This window comes from Canis lupus, chromosome 15 (genome assembly GCF_048164855.1).
Source record: "Canis lupus baileyi chromosome 15, mCanLup2.hap1, whole genome shotgun sequence".
NCBI lineage: Eukaryota > Metazoa > Chordata > Mammalia > Carnivora > Canidae > Canis > Canis lupus.
In genome coordinates this window covers 38,431,776-38,452,141 of record NC_132852.1, presented here as the reverse complement: position 1 = coordinate 38,452,141, position 20,366 = coordinate 38,431,776, and the positions used below count along the sequence as shown (strand labels likewise).

At 41.0% G+C, this 20,366-nt stretch overlaps 1 pseudogene; it reads right to left on the bottom strand.

Annotated features, from left to right (window-relative positions):
- Positions 1-20: 20 nt before the first annotated feature.
- On the bottom strand, positions 21-698 carry LOC140605534 (large ribosomal subunit protein uL11-like; annotated as a pseudogene).
- Positions 699-20,366: the final 19,668 nt, after the last annotated feature.

Genomic DNA, 20,366 nt, shown 5'->3' with positions numbered 1-20,366 from the left:
TGAAATATTTTCCTTTGTAGTTAACTAGCTAGACATTCCATCGCACTACTATTGATGTCATCTGTGATGTCCTGAGGGTGGCAGCCTCAACATTGTAGCCCACAGCTGGGCAGTCGCAAGACATCTTTAAAGGTTCTAGAGAATTCTCTGGCTAAAGATCACTGAAGCATCTGTCGGGCAATATTGGCAATCTCAGCAAAAGTGACATTTCCACTGTGCTTAATGTTTTTCTGCTTCTTTCTGTTTCTTGGTGGTTCCTTAAGGGCTTTGATAATCAGGACAGAGGCAGAGGGTAACAGTTCAATCTGGGCCTGTCTATTCTGAATGGTCAGTTTCACTGTAATCTGCAAACCCTCCCAATCACTGGTTGCCTTGGTGATGTCATCACTTTTTTTTTGGAGACAGACCCAGGGGGCTGATCTTCAGGGCCAGGGCAGACTTGGCACCAGCCTCACTGCTGGTGCATCTCAGGTACACGACTTTGATCTCGTTGGGGTTGAACTTAGGCGGCATGGAGGAGGCGGCTGGTGTTGGTGTCGGATGAACAGAAGACAGTTACACCTTTGCCCTCTTTGAGTCAAAAGCTGAAAAGGTACCTTGCCTTTTTAACACAGATACTTAATGCCTTAATTCCCATCTTTGTTTAGATATATGAATTGTCTTAGTATTTTTCTCAGTTCAGCTTTTTTCCTACTCAATCTTTATTCCAGGCCATATTCATATTATTTTGTTCGGAAGAATGATCATCCCTCATTAAATTAAGAAAGTTTTTATTCAGAAGCGCATGAGTGGCTCAGGTAGTTGAGCATTGACTCTTAATTTTGACTCAGATTGTGATCTTGGGATTGTGGGGTGGGTTCCAACCCCGAAGTCAAGCTCTGCCCTGGGTGAGTGAGGAGCCTGCCTGGGGACACTCTCTGCCCCTCCCCTGCTCATGCTCTCTCTAAAAAAAAAAAAAAAAAGAAAAGTAAAGTAAAAAGTTTTTATTCACCTTTGAAAAATGAAAGTTACAACTTTAGGGAACTCTGGGATTGTTTTTTATATAAGTATTGTGTTCTATATGAGTATTATGCCATTTTTATAGGAGTATAAAATACTCATTGTATGTGGGTAGTATATATGAGGATTATACTTTTTAAAAATCAGTGCCGGGCAGCCCAGGTGGCTCAGTGGTTTAGCGCCACCTTCAGCCCAGGGTGTGATGATTCTGGAGACCCAGGATGAAGTCCCACGTCAGGCTCCCAGCATGGAGCCTGCTTCTCCCTCTGCCTGTGTCTTTGCCTCTCTCTGTGTATCTCTCATGAATAAATGAATAAAATCTTTAAAAATAAAAGAAATATTTTTCTTTTATTGAGGGTGAGGAAGATAGTGTTGATGGTACAGAGTGAGCAAGGATGAGAATGGCAGATCATGGTACCAAGGATCGTGTAGCATGCTCAGTGGACACAGAGGTGGCCAGAGTGGTGGTAGCAAAGTGAGAGCAGAAAGTGCCGCTGAAGAAAATTGTAAGTATTCCGGATCTGGATATATTTTGAAGGTTGAACCAACAGGATTCATTGGATAAATTGGGTGTGGAGTATGAAAAAAAAAGAGTAGTCAGGGTGAATCCATGGCCATTGAACTAAGTAACTGGAAGAACAGAGCTGTCATGTAAGGAGATAGAAGACTGTGAAGAACAAGTTTGGAAGGGAAAAATCAAGACTTGAGTATGGAATGTGAGATATATACCTAGCCTGACAATGCTGAAGGGACAGTGGGATATATTATCCTGGAGAGATATCCAGGAGAGATATCCAAGATATTCAGGAGAGATATCCAAGCTGGAGGTATAATTTTGAAACCATCAGCATCTGTATGGTATTTAAAACCATGAGGCAGGAATAAATTGCTTTGGGAATATGGCTACATTAGAGAACTTCCTTGTGTGTGTCTAGAATTTTAGAGGTCAGGGCAAGGTCACAGAATCAGCCAAAAAACAGGAAGAGCCACTGGTGAGGATGAACAGGATTAGAGTAGGTAAGGCATGTAAAAACACTTTCAGAGAGAAGAAACAGTATGGTGTATATGAGGAAAATAGAGTATTGGACAGAAGTTGGTGGAGTACGAGGTTAGGAATCAAGATGAGTGTCATTGTAAGCCGGGATGTGGAGACTAGACATTGGTCTTTGGCGCTGTAGAGTCACAGAGGGTTTCAAGCAGCCAAGTGACATTTTCCAGTTTTAAATCTAACAGCACTATAGAGGATGAATTTTTGTTAAATGGGAGATGTTAGACACATGATCTTAGCCAAAAGGCCGAGAAATAAACAGGAGATGTTAGAACCAGGAAGACTATTTAAGAGCCTAAGACAGGAGAGCATAAGAGAGGAAAATGTTTTTAAATGTAAGAGGTGAAAAATAGGCAGGTCTTGGAAGAGAGGAGTGGGGAAGAGTCTAGCATGATCACTAATCTCTGCCTCACAGGACTTAGTTGATGGCAATGTCATTACTTGAGATCACAGATATACAAATAATAGGTTTGGTAAAGGGGGAGAGAATAAATTCAGTATTTTTGAGGTACTTAGGTATGTTTATGTTTACCACATAGGTAAATATACATATTTGAAGTTTAGGGATATAAATGTACCATCAACATAAAAGTGATAAGGAGGCCACGAGCATCCACCATGGAAAAATTCAACATTTCATTTCAATTTTATAGAATATGCATTCTATTTTGAATCCCCATGAGAAAAGTATAGGCCCATTTAAAATATAAAAATAAATGTAAACATCTGAAATAAAATATTAAGCAACTGAATTTTTTAATTTTTTAATTTAATTTTATTTCATTTCATTTTAGAGCAAGAGAACATGCTGGGGGTGGGGGGGGGAGGACAGAGGGAGAGAGAGAATCTTAAGCAGGCTCCACACCCAATATGGAGCCCGACTCAGGGTCTGTCTCAGGACCCTGATCATGACCTGAGCCAAAATCAAGAGTCACAAGCTTAACCGACTGAACTACCCAGGCACCCTTAAGTGACTGAATTTAAAAACCAACAATTAGAGAGCAATGAAACTATTCTGTATGATACGATAATGGTGGATACATGTCATTATAAATTTGTCCAAGCCCATGGAATGTACAACACAAAGGGTGAACTCTAATGTAAACTATGGACTCTGGATGATAATGATGTGTTAGTGTAGGTTCATCAACTGTAACAAACGTACCATTCTGGTGAAGGATGTAGATGACAGGAGAGGCTATGACTTGTGAGTGCACAGGGTATATGGGAAATCTCTGTACCTTCTACTCACTTTTACTGTGAATCTAAAATTGCTTTTAAAAAATTAAGTCTTTGGGGCACCTGGGTGGCACAGTCGGTTAAGTGTCTGCCTTCAGCTCAGGTAACGATCTCAGGGTCCTGGGATCGAGCCCCATGTCAGGTTTCTTGCTCAATGGAGAATCTGCTTCCCCCTCTCCATCTGTCCCTCACCCTGGCTCATTCTCTCTCTTGCCTCTCAAGTAAATAAATAAATCTTTAAAAAATAAAATCTATTTTAAAAATTGTGGGCATGTAGAGTCTATTCTATCAGTGCAAGAATAGTTTAACATCAGAGAAGTCTAGAACGATTTCTCACAGTAATAGGAGAGGAAAAAATACATCACATGATTATTTCAGTATACAAATAAAAAGCATTTGATAAAGTTCAAACCAATATGTGATTTGATTTGATTTGATTTTTTTAAAAGTAATCTCTACACCCAACATGGGGCTGGAATTCATGACCTGGAGATCCAGAGTCACATGCTCTTCCAACTGACCCAGCCAGGTGACCCCAATTTGTGATTTTGAAAGTGCTCAGAAAACTGAGACAGTAGAAAATATACTTTACTTGATAAAGACTGCCAGAAGCCCACAGTAAACATAATTTTTGACAGAGAGGGGTGCCTGGGTGGTTCAGTCTATTAAGTGTCTGACTTCGGCTCAGGTCATAATTTCAGGGTTCTGGGATCCAGCCCCACCTTGGGCTCCTTGCTCAGCAAGGAGTCTGCTTGTCTCTCTCCCTCTGCACCCCACCCCTGTTCATGTTCCCTCTGTCTCTCTCTCAAATAAATAAAATGTTTAAAAACATTTTTTTGACAGAGAAACTTTAGTCTCAAAAGAGAGCAAGGATGTCCACTATTTTTTTAAGATTTTATTTATTTATTCACGAGAGACAGAGAGAGGCAGAGACACAGGCAGAGGGAGAAGCAGGCTCCCTGCAGGAAGCCCGATGTGGGACTCGATCCTGGGACTCCAGGATCGCATCCTGAGCCAAAGGCAGACGCTCTACCACTGAGCCACCCAGGCGTCCCAAAAATCCACTATTACAATTGTGTAAACAGTAAAGGCATTAGTATTAGAAAAGACAAAACCATAATTATGCACAGCTAAGAGTAACTATTATACAAGATAACACAATAGAATTAAGATAAACTATTGGAACTAACAAAAATTCAGTAAGGTTCCCACATACATGATTGACTTAAAAACATGAATTCTTCTCTACCAGTAACAACCAATGAAGAAGAAACTGTAGAAATAAAACATACTGAAAGAATGACTTAAATGACAGTATAGGAAGTGCAAAGAGGCAAACGATCTATGGTGATAGAGGTCAGAAGACTTGTCCTCTTTGGTCATAAGGGTAATCAGAAGGAAGATCCAAAAGGTGTGAGTGAATTGCATGAGGTAGTTCATGAAGTAGCTCAGACTCCTTCAACACTGTCTGATGTTGCTCTGTGTCCTCTCTCTCAATCCATGTCTGTGGCATGCTGAGGATGTTCTGTACAGCAAGTTAACTAAAGAAGAAAAGCTGCAGTCTGGTTAACAGATGGCCCCACATGACACACAGGTACCCCCTAAAAGTAAACCCACTCGGGTAGCTCTGAAGCACGGCAGTGAAGGACAACCCTATTGGTGGGCAGAATTTTGAACAGTACAATTTTTGTCCACTTTGTCTGGAATAAGAGATGACCGGAAGTATGAGTCTACACTGATTCCATGGGCTGTTACTCAGGGATTGTCTGGGTGATCAGGAACTTGTAGAGAATAGGATTGAAAACTGTTGACAAGGAAGTCCAGAGAAGAGGCATGTTGATAAACCTCTCAGAATCGATGCAGACTGAAGTTATTCGTGTCTCATGTGAATGCCCACCAGAGGACATCACTGTACAGGAGGCTCTTGATAATAAGCCTGGCAAAAGTATATCGTGAGTAGATGTCAGTCTTTCTGCCCCATCATCTCATTATTTTTTCTGTAGGCTACGAACACAGTGGCCATGGTGACAGGAATGGAGGCTATGCACAGGCTCAACAAGGCTGACCTGGATGATGCTACCATTAATCTGCCAACAGAGACCAACGCTAGCCCCAGTATAGCACAAGGGCCCCAGTAAACAAGGCAGTCAAATAATGGCAATTTGATTATATCAGAAGGAGCAGATGCTCATCTTTACCATCATTGCTCGCTGGAAAAGACACATTTTCTGGACATGGATTTGCTTTCCCTGTCTGCTTCTGCTCGCACCACCATCTGTGGACTCACAGAGCTGCAATCCCTAAAACACTGCTTCCATCAAAGAATTCATTCATAGCTGAGGAAGTGATTGCTGACTCATATGGTATCTAGTTTTGTTTGTTTTAAAGATTTTGTTTATTATCTTAGAGAGACAGAGCAGGAGCAGAGGGAGGGGCAGGAGGGAGAGAGACTCATATGCAGACTCTACTTGGAGCTCAGAGACTGGAGCCTGACATGGGGCTTGATCCCACCCCCCAGAGATCATGATCTGAGCTGAGATCATGATCTGAGCTGAAATCAAGAGTCACAGGTTCAACTGACTGAGCTATCCAGGCAACCCAGTGTTTTGTTTTTTTTGTTTGTTTTTTTTAAGAAACTGCCCATCTGATCCCTGGGTGGCGCAGCGGTTTAGCGCCTGCCTTTGGCCCAGGGCGCGATCCTGGAGACCCGGGATTGAATCCCACATCGGGCTCCCGGTGCATGAAGCCTGCTTCTCCCTCTGCCTATGTCTCTGCCTCTCTCTCTCTCTCTCTCTCTCTCTCTCTCTGTGACTATCATAAATAAATTTAAAAAAATAAAAATTAAAAAAAAAAAAAAAAAAGAAAAGAAACTGCCCATCTATTCCCGACTATCACTTTATATTCCCACAGTGATGTATGAGAGATCCTGCTTCCCCGCAGGTTCACTTGCACTTGATATTGCTGCCACTTTTTTTTAAGGGGGGGCGGCAGAAGAACAGAGAATCTTAAGCAGAAGCAACCAGCATAGAGCCCAACGTGGGGCTCCATCTCACAACCCAAGATCATAACCTGAGCCAAAATCAAGAGTCAGACGCTTAACCAACTGAGCCATGCAGGTGCCCCATTGCCGCTATTTCTTAATTTAGCGATTTTGATAAGTTTGTAGTAGTACCTCATTATTTTAGCTTGTATTTCTTTAGTGACCTGGGATATCAAACATCTCCTTATATGCTTGCATCCACACCCATTTTGGTGAAATGTCTCTTCATACCTTCTGTTTGTTTTCTAAGCAGATTGTTAGTAAAAATGACTGTTTTGAGAATTCTTTATATATTTTGATGAATTCTTTCTGAGATTTGTAGATTGCAAATATTTCTCCAAGTCTCTAGCTTATCTTTTCATTCTCTTAACTGTATCTTTCACATGAGAAAAGTTTTTAATTTTCATGAAGTCTTTATTTTTATTTATTTTTAAAGATTTTATTTATTTATTTATTTGAGAAAGAGAGAGAAATAGAGAGTGAGCAGTGGGCAGAGAGTTGAGCAGAGAGCCAGACATGGGGCTCAATTCCAGAACCCTGATATCATGACCTGAGCCAAAGGCAGATGCTTAACTGAGTCCCCAGGTGCCCCATTTTTTATTTTTAAAATGTTAACTATGCTTGTAATGTCATGTCTAAAAACTTCATCAAACTCTGTACCTTAATATATTTTTTCTAGAAGTTTTGTAGTTTTTTTCTAGACATTTTATACTTTATTTAAAAACTTTTATAAACATTTTTTTAGTTTTATACTTTTTTCTAGAAATGCTATAGTTTTACATTTTACGTTTAAATATATAATCCAATTTGAATTAGTTTTTTGTATAAGTGTGAGAATTAGGTCAATTTTTTTAGTTTATGGGTATCCAGCCATTTCTTGAAAAAGACTAACCCTTGAATTGCTTTTGCACCTTTGTCAAAAATCAGTCGGCTGTACAGTTGACTCTTGAACAAAGCAGAGATTACGGGCACTGACCCCTTGTACGGTTGAAAATCTATGGATGACTTCTGACTTCCCCAAAACTTGACTACTATTGGCCAGAGCCTTACTGATAATAGTTGATTAACATATAATTTGCATGTTATATGTATTATATCTGTATTCTTACAGTACAGTAAACTAGAGAAAAGGAAATTTTATCAAGAAAATCATAAGGAGGGGCACCTGGGGCACAGTTGGTTGAGCGTCCCATTCTTGGTTTCAGTTCAGGCTGTGATTTCAGGGTTCTAGGATGAAGCCCTGTGTTGAGCTCTGCTAAAGTTTCTCTCTCTCAGGCAGCCCTGGTGGCTCAGCGGTTTAGTGCCACCTTCAGTCCAGGGCCTGATCCTGGAGACCTGGGATTGAGCCCCACGTTGGGCTCCCTACATGGAGCCTGCTTCTCTCTCTCTGTGTGTCTCTCATGAATAAATAAATAAAATCTTTAGAAAAAAAGGTTTCTCTCTCTCTCCCTGCCATGCTTGTGTGCTCTCTGTTTCTCTCTCTAAAATAAGTAAATAAATCTTTTAAAAAATCATAAGAAGGAAAAGACACATTTACAGTACTGTACCATATTTATAAAAAAAAATCCACATATAAATGGACTTGTACAGTTCAAGGGTCAACTGTACCTGTGTGGGGCTATTTCTAGGTTCTGTATTCTGTTCAGTTGATCCATGTGTCTACATATCTAGTATCACACAGTCTTGATTACTGTATCTATAGAATGTCTTGAAATTGAGTAGAGTTATTATTTCCAGTTCATTCTTCTTTTTCAGAATTACTTTAGCGATTCTAGCTCTTTATATTTCCACATAAATTTTAGGAAAATCTTTCCTATATCTGCAGAAAATATTGCTTGGATTTTGATAGAAATTGTGTTAAACCTGATTATCAATTTGAGGGCAACCAACATTTTAAAATGTTGAGCCATTCAATCCGTAAACATAGTATTTCTCCCTTTATTTAGTTCTTTGAATTTTTTCATCAGCATTTTGTAATTTTAAGCATATGAGTTCTATACATGTTTTATTAGGTTTAGACCTAAGGATTGATTGGGTTTTGAGTAATTTAATGCTATTGCATTTTTTATTTTGGTTTCATGCATTCATCTTGTATAGAACTTTGTATGTTTATCTTATATCCTGTGACCTTGCTGAATTCATTTTTAAAAATTTAAATGACTTTTATTAAGTTTTTAAGTCCAGTTTAGTACCATATAGTGTTATTCTCATTTTTAAGTTTTTAGGTTCTTTTTATAAAAGATTTTATTTATTCTAGAGAGAGGGAGTGTATGTGCAAGCAGAGGGAAAGGGAGAGGAAGGGGAAATGTGGGGCTTGATCCCACCACCCCAAGATCATGACCTGAGCTGAAACCAAGAGTCAGATGCCCAACTGACTGAGCCACCCAGGCACCCTCCTCTCCACTTTTTAGTTTTAAGAGGTTTTTCTATAGATTCTTTGGGATTTCTATACAAACGATCATATCATCTGTAAATAAGGACAGTTTTATTTCCTCATTTCCAACCTCTGTGTCATTTATTTCCTTTTCTTGCCTTATTGTGCTGGCTATAACTTCTAGCAAATTTTGTTTGTTGAACAGCAAACATGAGAGAGGACATCTCTGCTTTATTGGAAATGTAAGGGGAAAAGCATTCAATCTTTCACCATTAGGTAGTATTAGCTGTTGGCTTTTCATAGATGCTCTTTATAAAGTTAAGGAATTTTCCTTCTTTCTATTTTTCTGAGTTTTTGTCATGAATGGGTGTTAAAATTTGTCTAGTGATATTCTTTTTTTTAAAGATTTTATTTATTTATTCATAAGAGACACAGAGAAAAAGAGGCAGAGACATAGGCAGAGGGAGAAGCAGGCTCCATGCAGAGAGCCCGATGTGGGACTCAATCCTAGGACTTCAGGATCATGCCCTGGGCTGAAGGCAGGTGCTCAACTGCTGAGCCACCCAGGCATCCCTGTCTGGTGATTTTCTGCATCAATTGATATGATCATATGATTTTTCTTCTTTAGCCTCTTAATATTACGCTGATTACACTGATTGATTTTGAAATATCGAACCAGCCTTGTATCCATGGAATAAACTACACTTGCTCATAGTTGTAACACTGCTGATTTTTTCATTAATATTTTGTTAAGGATACTTTCATCTATATTCATGAGGGTATTTATGTGTAATTTTCCTTTTCTTTACTGTTTTTATCTAGTTTTGGTACCATGGTAATGCTGGCTTCATAAAATAAATGGAGAATTCCTCCTATTTTTTGAGAAAAGATAGTATAGAATTAGTGTTAATTTTTCTTTCTGGGTTTGATAGAAATCTCCAGTGAAACCATCTGTTCCTGGAGATTTCTTTTTCAGGAGTTTTGAAATTACAAATTTAGTTTCCCTTACAATTATAAAGATATTTAAATTGTTTCACATTTGGGGCACCTGGGTGGCTCAGTCGATTAAGCATCCAACTTTTAATTTCAGCTCAGATCATGATCTCAGGATTGTGAGATTGACCCCTGCATTGGGCTCTCCATGTCCCTCTGCCCCTCCCCCTATTCACGTACACTCTCTCTCTCAAAATAAATGCATACATACATATATACATACATACATTTTACACTTGATGAGTTGTGATAACTTATGCATTTCAAGTATTTGATTCACTTTATCTGTCATATTCATGCGTGTAGTTGCTTGTAGTATTCTCATATATTTTTTTATTTGGGCAATATAAATAATGCTATCCTGTTTCATTCCTGATATTAATTTGTGCCTTCTCTCTTTGTCAACTTTGTAAAGGTTTGTACATTTTATTGATCTTATCAAAGAACCACTTCACTGTTCCTTTTTTATTTTATTTTAATTTTTAAAAAAGATTTTATTATTTGAGAGAGAGAGGGAGAGAGCAAGAGACAAAGAGAGAGCATGACAAGGGAAGGGGCAGAGGGAGAGGGAGAAGCAGTCCCCCACTGAGCAGGGATCCCGACTCTGGGCTTGATCCCAGGACCCTGGGATCATGACCTGAACTGAAGGCAGACACTTAAATGAGCCACCCAGGCGCCTCCTGGTTGTTCTTGTCTGTATTGTTTTGTTGTATATTTTTTTATTGGAGTTCGACTTGCCAACATATAGCATAACACCCGGTGCTCATCCCATCAAGTGCTCCCCTCAGTGCCCGTCACCCAGTCACCCCATCCCCCGTTCCACCTCCCCTTTCCTCTACCCCTTGTTCGTTTCCCAGAGTTAGGTGTCTCTCATGTTCTGTCATCCTCACTGATATTTCCCACTCATTTTCTCGCCTTTCCTCTTTATTCCCTTTCACTATTTTTTATATTCCCCAAATGAATGAGACCATATAATGTTTGTCCTCAGATTGACTTACTTCACTCAGCATAATATCCTCCAGTTCTATCCACGTTGAAGCAAATGGTGGGTATTCATCATTTCTAATGGCTGAGTAATATTCCATTGTATATATAGACCACATCTTCTTTATCCATTCATCTTTCAATGGACACCAAGGCTCCTTCCACAGTTTGGCTATTGTGGACATTGCTGCTATAACATTAGGGTGCAGGTGTCCTGCCATTTCACTGCATCTGTATCTTTGGGGTGAATCCCCAGCAGTGTAATTGCTGGGTCGTAGGGCAGTTCTATTTTGAACTCTTTGAGGAACCTCCACACAGTTTTCCAGAGTGGCTGTACCAGTTCACATTCTCACCAACAGTGCAACAGGGTTCCCCTTCTCTGCATCCTCTCCAATATTTGTTGTTTCCTGTATTGTTAATTTTCACCATTTTCACTGGTGTGAGGTGGTATCTCATTGTGGTTTTGATATGTAGTTCCCTGATGGCAAGTGATGCAGAGCATTTTCTCATGTGGTTGTTAGCCATGTCTATGTCTTATTTGGTGAAATTTCTGTTCATGTCTTTTGCCCATTTCATGATTGGATTGTTTCTTTGCTGTTGAGTTTAATCAGTTCTTTATAGATTTTTGTCTTTTTTAATTATTTTTTATTTTTAAAGATTTTATTTATTTATTCATGAGAGACAGAGGGGTGGGGGGCAGAGACACAGGCAGAGTGAGAAGCAGGCTCCATGCAGGAAGCCCGATGTAGGACTTGATCCTAGGTCCCCAGGATCACACCCGGGACCGAAGGCAGCGCTAAACCACTGAGCCACCCTGGCTGCCCTCTTTATAGATCTTTGATACTAGCCCTTTATCTGATATGTCATTTGCAAATATCTTCTTCCATTCTGTAGGTTGTCTTTTAGTTTTGTTGACTTTCTTTTGCTGTGCAGAAGCTTTTTATCTTAAGTCCCAATAGTTCATTTTTGCTTTTGTTTCCCTTGCCTTCATAGATGTATCTTGCAAGAACTTGCTGTGGCCAAGTTCAAAACTGGTGTTTCCTGTGTTCTCCTCTAGGATTTTGATGAATTCTTGTCTCACATTTAGATCTTTCATCCATTTTGAGTTTATCTTTGTGTATGGTGTAAGAGAATGGTCTAGATTCATTCTTCTGCACATGGCTGTCCAATTTTCCCAGCACCATTTATTGAAGAGACTGTCCTTTTTCCAGTGGATAGTCTTTCCTGCTTTGTTGAATATTAGTTGACCATTGAGTTGAGGGCCCATTTCTGGGTTCTCTATTCTGTTCCATTGATCTATGTGTCTGTTTTTGTGCCAGTATCACACTGTCTTGATGATCACAGCTTTGTAGTACAACTTGAAACCCGGCATTGTGGTGCCCCTGGCTCTGGTTTTCTTTTTCAATATTCCCCTGGCTATTCAGAGTCTTTTCTGATTCCACACAAATCTTAAGATGGTTTGTTCCAACTCTCTGAAGAAAGTCCATAGTATTTTGAGGGAGATTGCATTAAATGTGTAGCATAGACATTTTCACAATATTAATTCTTCCAATCCCTGAGCATGGAATATTTTTCCATCTCTTTGCATCTTCTTCAATTTCATTCAGAAGTGTTCTGTGGTTTTTAGGGTATAGATCCTTTACCTCTTTGGTTAGGTTTATTCCTAGGTATCTTACACCTTTGGGTGCAATTGTAAATAGGATTGACTCCTTAATTTCTCTTTCTTCAGTCTCATTGTTAGTGTATAGAAATGCCACTGATTTCTGGGCATTTATTTTGTATCTTACCACGTTGCCGAATTGCTGTATGAGTTCTAGCAGTCTTGGGGTGGAGTCTTTTGGGTTGTCTATGTACATTACCATGCCATCTGCAAAGAGGGAGAGTTTGACTTCTTTGCCAATCTGAATGCCTTTAATGTCTTTTTGTTGTCTGATTGCTGAGGCTAGGACTTCCAGTACTATGTTGAATAGCAGTGGTGAGAGTGGACATCCCTGTCATGTTCCTGATCTTAGGGGAAAGGCTCTCAGTTTTTCCCCCATTGAGAATGATATTTGCTGTGAGCTTTTCATAGATGGCTTTTAAGATACTGAGGAATGTTCCCTCTATCCCTACACTCTGAAGAGTTTTGATCAGGAATGGATGCTGTATTTTGTCAAATGCTTTCTCTGCATCTATTGAGAGGATCATATGGTTCTAGTTTTTTTCTCTTGTTGATATGATCTATCACATTGATTGCTTTACAATTGTTGAACCAGCCTTGCATCCCGGGGATAAATCCCACTTGGTCATGGTGAATAATCTTCTTAATGTATTGTTGGATCCTATTGGCTAGTATCTTGTTGAGAATTTTTGCATCTCTGTTCATCAGCGATATTGGTCTATAATTCTCCTTTTTGGTGGAGACTTTTTCTGGTTTTGGAATTAAGGTGATGCTGGCCTCATTAAATGAGTTTGGAAGTATTCCATCCCTTTCTATCTTTTGGAACAGCTTTAGTAGAATAGGTATTGTTTCTTCTTTAAACGTTTGCTAGAATTCCCCTGGGAAGCCATCTGGCCCTGGGCTTTTGTGTCTTGGGAGGTTTTTGATGACTGATTCAATTTCCTCCCTGGTTATTGGCCTGTTCAGCTTTTCTATTTCTTCCTGTTCCAGTTTTGGTAGTTTGTGGTTTTCCAGAAATGCGTCCATTTCTTCTAGATTGCCTAATTGATTGGTGTATAGCTGCCCATAATATGTTTTTAAAATCGTTTCTATTTCCTTGGTATTGGTTGTGATCTCTCCTTTTTCATTCATGATTTTATTTTTTAAAATATTTTATTTATTTGTTCACGAGAGACACACAGAGAAAGAGAGAGAGGTAGAGACACAGGCAGAGGGAGAAGCAGGCTCCATGCAGGAAGCCTGACATGGGACTCAATCCTGGGTCTCCAGGATCAGGCCCTGAGCTGAAGGCAGTGCTAAACCGCTGAGCCACCCAGGCTGCCCAGTTCGTGGTTTTATTAATTTGAGTCTTTTCTTTTTTGTTTTTAATAAGGCTGGCTAATGGTTTATCTATCTTACTAATTCTTTCAAAGAACCAACTCCTGGTTTTGTTGATCTGTTCTACAGTTCCTCTGGTCTCTATTTCATTGAGTTCTACTCGAATCTTTATGAACTCTCTTCTTCTGCTTGGTGTAGGTTTTATTTGCTGTTCTTTCTCCAGTACCTTTAGGTGTGAGGTTAGCTTGTGTATTTGAGTTTTTTCCAATTTTTTGAGGGATGCTTGTATTGAGATGTATTTCCCTCTTAGGACTGCTTTTGCTGTATCCCAAAGATTTTGAATGGTTGTATCTTCATTTTCATTAGTTTCCATGAATCTTTTAAATTCTTCTCTGGTTGACCCTTTCATCTTTTAGCAGGATGCTCTTTAACCTCCACTTGTTTGAGTTTCCTCCAAATTTTTTCTTGTGATTGAGTTCAAGTTTCAAAGCATATGGCCTGAAAATATGCAGGGGACAATCCCAATCTTTTGGTATCAGTTGAGACCTGATTTGTGACCCAGTATGTGGTCTATTCTGAGAAAGTTCCATGTGCACTTGAGAAGAATGTGTACTCAGTTGCCTTTGGATGTAAAGTTCTGTAAATATCTGTGAAATCCATCTGGTCCAGTGTATCATTTAAAGCTCTTGTTTCTTTGGAGATGTTGTGCTTAGAATATCTGTCATTTGCAGAAAGTGCCCTGTTGAAGTCTCCCAGTATTAGTGTATTTTTATCTAAGTATGTCCTTACTTGGTTATTAATTGATTGATATACTTGGCAGCTCCCACATTAAGGGCATAAATATTCATGATTGTTAGGTCCTCTTGTTGGATAGATCCTTTAAGTATGATATAGTGTCCCTCTTCATCTCGTACTAGAGTCTTTGGGATAAACTTTAATTTTTTTTTTATTTATTCAGAGAGAGAGAGAGAGAGAGAAGGAGAAGCAGGCTCCATGCAGGAAGCCTGACGTGGGACTCGATCCCAGGTCTTCAGGATCACACCCCGGGCTACAGGCGGTGCTAAACTGCTGCGCCACTGGGGCTGCCTGGGATAAACTTCAATTTATCTGATATGAGGATTGCTACTATCCCTGCTTTCTTTTTTTTTTTTTTTTCTATCCCTGCTTTCTTACGAGGACCATTTGAATGGTAAATGGTTCTCCAACCTTTCATTTTCAAGTTGTAGGTGTCCTTTAGACTCATTAGGTCAAAATGAGTCTCTTGTAGACATCAAATAGATGGGTCTTGTTTTTTTATCCAGTCTGAAACCCTGTGTCTTTTGATGGGATCATTTAGCCCATTCATGTTCAGAGTTACTATTGAAAGATATGAATTTAGTGTCATTATAATACCTATTCAGCCCCTGTTTTTGCGGATTGTTTCTTTGGGCATCCTCTTTCTTTTACAGAGTCCCTCTTAATATTTCTTGCAGAGCTGGTTTGGTGGTCACATATTCTTTCAGTTTCTGCCTATCTTGGGACCTCTTTATCTCTCCTTCTATTCTGAATGAGAGCCTTGCTGGATAAAGTATTCTTGGCTGCATGTTCTTCTCATTTAGGACCCTGAATATATCCTGCCAGCCCTTTCTGGCCTGCCAGGTCTCTGTGGAGAGGTCTGCTGTTAATATAATATTTCTCCCCATATAAGTTAGGAATCTCTTGTCTCTTGCTGCTTTAAGGATTTTCTCTTTGGAATTTGCAAGTTTCACTATTAAATGTCGAGGTGATGAACAGTTTTTATTGATTTTAGTGGGGGACTTCTCTATCTCCTGGATCTGAATGCCTGTTTCCCTCCCCAAAATAGGGAACTTCTCAGCTATGATTTGTTCAAATATGCTTTCTGGCCCTCTGGAACCCCAATTATACTAGAATTTTCCTTCTGAGGCTGTCATTTATTTCCCTTAACCTTTCCTCATGGTCTTTTAATTGTTTTTCTCGTTTTCCCTCAGCTTCCTTCCTTGCCATCAATTTGTCTTCTATGTCACTCACTTTTTCTTCTACCTCATTAACCCTCATCATTAGGACCTCCAGTTTGGATTGCATCTCATTTAATTGATTTTTAATTTAGGCCTGATTAGATCTAAATTCTGTAGTCATGAAGTCTTTTGATTCCTTTATGCTTTTTGTCAGAGCCACCAGTAGCTTTCTAATTGTGCTTCTGAATTGGCTTTCTGACATCGAATTGTAATCCAAATTCTGTAACTCTGTGGCAGACAGTACTGTTTCTGATCCTTTCTTTTTTTTAAATTTTTATTTATTTATGATAGTCACAGAGAGAGAGAGAGAGAGAGAGAGAGAGGCAGAGACACAGGCAGAGGGAGAAGCAGGCTCCATGCACCGGGAGCCCGACGTGGGACTCGATCCCTGGTCTCCAGGACCGTGCCCTGGGCCAAAGGCAGGCACCAAACCGCTGCGCCACCCAGGGATCCCTCTGATTCTTTCTTTTGTGGTGAGTTCTTTCTAGTCATTTTTCTCAGTGCAGAGTGGCTGTATGAGCGGGCTGAGTCAAGAATATCAACCACAATCTAAGTAAATTTCACCCTGGATGATTCCTCTGGTTCTATATACTGTCAATCCCTTGACTTCCCCTGGAACTTTCTAGCACTGCTAATTCCAGAACTTGCTCTTCCCCTGTCCTTCCAGCTGGTCTTCTGGGGGAGGGGCCTGCTGTGCTGATTCTCAGGTGTGTGCACCTGGGGGAGCTGCCCCGCCCCCTGCCAGGTGCATGGCTCAGTGGGAGCTGTTTATCCTGTGAGGCTGCTGTTCCCCGCAGGCTCTGCTCCTTCCCAGGCACAGGGTGACACAAGGAGGAACAACCACACTGGCAGCAGCGAGGTCTCCAGCCCTGGAGTCAGCTCCTGCAGTAACTACCACAGTCTCCCAGTCCTCACTAGCCAGGATGCTCCGGGGCGGGGGTGGGGGGGTGGTGGTGGTGTGGGGGGGTGCTGACCTGCATAGTTCGGGTCGCCTGGCAGCAGGAGAGTCCTCGCTGACGTGTGCCCTCCCCGTCTCCACCTGTCCTGGGGGGGAACACAGGATCCTGAGCTGTGTCCCCCAGAGCCCTGGAATCTGGGCGTGTGCTGCTGGAATCACACTCTGGGGCCCCGGCTCCGGAAGGCAGCAGGGCGCAGCCCCCGCCTGAGCAGCTTCCCAAGGCCCCCCCAGGTGTGCTCCAGCCCTTTACAGTGCTTGGCCTGCAGTCTGTGGTGCGCGCTCCCCTCGGGGGCACTTCCTCTGTTAGTGACTCTGGGAGACTGGAGGCTCCACTGCCCCTCCTGCGGTTCTGCCTGATTTCCCTGCTGAGCACCTTTCCATCCGGGAAGAATCTGGTGCAGAGTTTTAAAGTTCCACTTCTCCAGGGCCGGGCTTTCCTGTCCTGGAGGCTTTCGTCACTCGCGGGGCCCCTCCCCCACTGGATTTTTTTTTTTTTTTCCACCTTCCTACCTTGTTAGAAGCGCAAACTCCTCTCTCTGTAGCATTCCAGCTGTTCTCAATCTCAGGTCAAGGGGCAGCCCTGGTGGCACAGCGGTTTAGCGCTGCCTGCAGCCCACGGTGTGATCCTGGAGACCCGGGATTGAGTCCCACGTCAGGCTCCCTGCATGAAGCCTGCTTCTCCCTCTGCCTGTGTCTCTGCCTCTCTCTCTTGCTCTGTATCTCTCATGAGTAAATAAAACAAAATCTTAAAAAAAAAAAAATCTCAGGTCAAATTCGTAGGTTTTCAGAATGATTTGAAAGTTATCAGTTCCAGAGCTCGCAGGAAGGCAAGGGGCTCCTTCAACGCCCACAATGTGCCCATGGAGGAGCTGTTTGCTTTTTAAAGATGTATTTATTCATGAGAGATAGAGAGAGAGGCAGAGACACAGGCAGAGGGAGAAGCAGGCTCCCTGCAGGGAGCCTAATGCAGAACTCAACCCCAGGACCCCAGGATCATGACCTGAGCCAAAGCCAGATGCTCAACCATTGAGCCACACAGGTGCCCTTGTTATTTTTTTAAAAAGATTTACTTATTTGAGAGAGAGAAAGAGAGAGAGACAGAGAACGCATACACATGCACATGAGTAGGGGGAGGGGCAGAGGGAGAGAGAGAGAATCCTCAACTAGACTCACTGCTGAGTGTGGAGCCTGTGCAGGACTCAATCTGAGGACCCTGAGATCATGACCTGAGCCAAAATCAAGAGTTGGATGCTTAACCCACTGAGCCACCTGGCCACCCACCATCTTATTGTTTAGATATTATCTTTTTGTTTTCCTTTTAATCAATTTATTATTTTATCTTTATTGTTTTGCTGTTCTGCTTTTGTTTATTTTGCTCTCTTTTTTTTCTAAGTCCTGGAAGTGAGAGCTTAGATTATTTGTTTGAGAGGTCCTTCTTTTCTAAAGTACTCTTAGTGTTATACATTTCTTTCAAAACTTTAGCTGTGTGCCACAAATTTTAACTCTTTCTTTTCTTTCTCTTTCTTTCTTTCTTTCTTTCTTTCTTTCTTTCTTTCTTTCTCTTTCTTCTTTCTTTCTTTCTTCTTTCTTTCTTTCTTTCTTTCTTTCTTTCTTTCTTTCTTTCTTTTTTTTTCTTTTCTCCTTCCTTCCTTCCTTCCTTCCTTCCTTCCTTCCTTCCTTCCTTCCTTCCTTCCTTCCTTCCTTCCTTTTCCTTTTCCTTTTCAGATTTATTTATTTCAGAGAGAGAGTAAGCAAGTGAGCAAAGGGAGGTGGGGGGCAGAGGAGAGAGGGAGAGAAAATCCCAAGCAGACTGTGCTGAGCATGGACCTCAACATGGAGCTCAATCTCACAATGCTGAGATCATGACCCTGCGATCATGACCTGAGCTGAAACCCAACCAACTGTGAACCCGGTGCCCTTCCAGTTATCTGTTACTAATTTCTAGTTTGATTCCATTGTGATCAGAGAACACACTCTGTATGACATCAGTGCTTATAAATGTGTTGAGGTTTGTTTTATGACCCAAGATTTGGTCTATCTTTGTATATGTTCCCTGGGTAATTGAAAGGAATGAATACTCTGCCATTGTTGGAGGTGTGCTCTAAAATTGTTGATGCGGTCCTGTTGGTTGATAGCATTGAGTTCTTCTTTATTCTTTATGTATTGCTCATTTTATATGTAGTTCTATGAATTGTTGAGAAATACAATTCCAACTGATTGTGGATTTATCTCACCTTGCAGTTCTGTTGGTTTTTGCTTCACATGTTTTGCAGCTCTGTTGTTTGGTACATTAAGACTTAGGATTGCTATGTTTTTGGTGGATTACTGCAATTTATTATTGTAATGTTCCTCTCTGTCCCTGGTCTTTTTTTTTTTTTTAATCTCCAATAGTAATGTAGTCATTCCTACATTCTTTTGATTAGTGTTTGCATGGTGTATCTTTTTCATCCTTTTACTTTCAACCCGCTTCAATCATTATATTTGAACTGAGATTCCTGTAGGCAGCATATAGTTGGGTCTTTTAAAAATAGAGAGTGAGAGGGGATCCCTGGGTGGCGCAGCGGTTTGGCGCCTGCCTTTGGCCCGGGGCGCGATCCTGGAGACCCGGGATTGAATCCCACATCGGGCTCCCAGTGCATGGAGCCTGCTTCTCCCTCTGCCTGTGTCTCTGCCTCTCTCTCTCTCTCTCTCTATCATAAATAAATTAAAAAAAAATGGAGAGTGAGAGATGGGGGAGAGGGAGAAGCAGAGTCCTCACTGAACAGGGAGCCCAATTTGGGGCTCGATCCTGGGACTCTGGGATCATGACTCAAGCCAAAGGCAGAGGCTTAACTGATTGAGCCATCCAGGTGACATCAAACATAATTTAGAAAACTCCAGAAAAGGAAAGTCTATTGTATTTATCCATACTTTTAATTTTATTTGGAGACATTAAAGACATTGATGAGGGCTCAGAAAGTGACGAGCATGGTAGATAAAGCTTCTACCATTTTCGAGAATACATATATCATCATCAATAGAGTGTTGGTAGAAATATGTATGTTACTTAGCTGAATTATGGTCTGCCATTATGTGGAAAGCAAAACTTGTAGGCAATGAACCTGGATGTTTAGCTGCTTAGATTTCCAAGCAAAGTGTTGAAGGTGTAGCCTGATTTCTCATTGCAACTTACAGTAAAATACAAAAGGAAGGAAATGAAGAAAGGTCTAGAAGAAGAAGAAGGAAAAAAAAAAAGCACTTGATGATTTTCAAGGTTTTCAGCCTAACCAGATTGCAAAGGGTGCTAAAATTAAGAAATTCACTATTGGTAAAACATCCTCTGGAGAGCAGACCAAGGATGCAACCAGACAACCTTTCACTGAAAAGAGTATGTGTGTGACTTATAGACCCAATCATCTCAGCAGAAGCCAGGAATAGTGATGGGGTTGCCTAAGCAAGATCTGTGGACCTTTTATCTAATGGTATGGACTCTCAGAACATACACAGGAGACCTGCAAAATCTTTGAGAATAGCACAGAAATCAGGTCGGACTAAGAGGGGTAGAGAGAGGATGAAGAGATGTCTGTTAGACTTCCAAAACTCTGCAGGCTGGGAATGGTTGATAGAGTCACTCAGTTTTAAAATATGCTAGCCTTCAAGAAAAAGAATGATTCTGAGGGCACACACTTGGATACAAAGGCAGAGGCTAGAGGAGCAGGCACAGAAGCGGATGCCTATGAGTCACTGCAGGCACAAACTC